The sequence below is a fragment of the Trichechus manatus genome, unplaced genomic scaffold (assembly GCF_000243295.1).
Source record: "Trichechus manatus latirostris isolate Lorelei unplaced genomic scaffold, TriManLat1.0 scaffold00539, whole genome shotgun sequence".
Taxonomy (NCBI): domain Eukaryota; kingdom Metazoa; phylum Chordata; class Mammalia; order Sirenia; family Trichechidae; genus Trichechus; species Trichechus manatus.
The window spans coordinates 21376-22481 of NW_004444475.1; positions in this window are offsets into that span (position 1 = coordinate 21376).

Genomic DNA, 1106 nt, shown 5'->3' on the forward strand with positions numbered 1-1106 from the left:
AAGTTTTAACCATGTCTGCTAAAATTTGGAGCTGACTTTTATTGTATTATTACTTTAATTATACAAAACAGTAATTGTAAGGCTGTTTTATAGTTATTTGTAAGATTTTGCCTCTTTGGAGCATGCATTTATGGAGTTGGGAGCAATAAACTTGGGATTTATTGAAGATGACAAAAAAGATTTGTTGGTAATGACTGAACCCATAAGAAATTACAAGTATGCATGTTTTCTACCCAGGCACAATGATGAACAACTATGCATTTACAGATTGAGTTTCTGATATCAGCTTTCAGTTTTTTCTTACCAAAGAAGTATTGATAATCATTAACACTGGGATTAAGGGACACGGACATAGCCCTGTCCTGGTGTGATTAAGATTTTTCCTCTATATTCTACTTTTGAGTCTCATGACCATGATTTTCTGGACTGGGGTATCTGAATTTGGGCCATAATTAATAATCATGTTGAATTCTTTATAAAATAATAAGACATTATTTGTGATTTAGATACAAGACTTTCTGTCCCTTCTTTTAATACGCTTGGCACAAAGGCTAGCAACTTGTTTATTTTTAACTGTTAAATTTTATTTTTATTTTTCTGATTAATGGCAATGACTGTGGCTTCTTGGATGTGCATGTCTCCTTAAAGTTGGTGCACATGTCTAGGTTGTTTCTTCCTGCTGACCATAAGCCTTATTTCTTCAGACTGTGGCCATAGTGAGTTGAGAGGAGACTGGTTCAACTGGAATTCAGAGTTAGGCCCTCTGATTCTAAATCCCTTGAATTAAAATAAATAAATAAATAAGCTCACTAAGAATGGTCAAGTACAATTTGAAATATGTGCCATGCATTTTTTATTAAGTACAAAGTAAGGTGTCTGGTTTCTTCTACTAATCATATGTTTGGGAGATACCTACAGCAGTCTGGTGAACATGTTGGCATTTTCAAAGGACAGAACTCCAAGTATATCGTCAAGTGAAGGACTTATCTAAAAATATCTCAAGGGAAATGACTCTACAACTTCACTATAAGCAAATCTGATGTTTACCCATTCTTATTGTCAGGCTATTTTTCTATAGGACTAAAAACATTGTGATGTTACTTAAT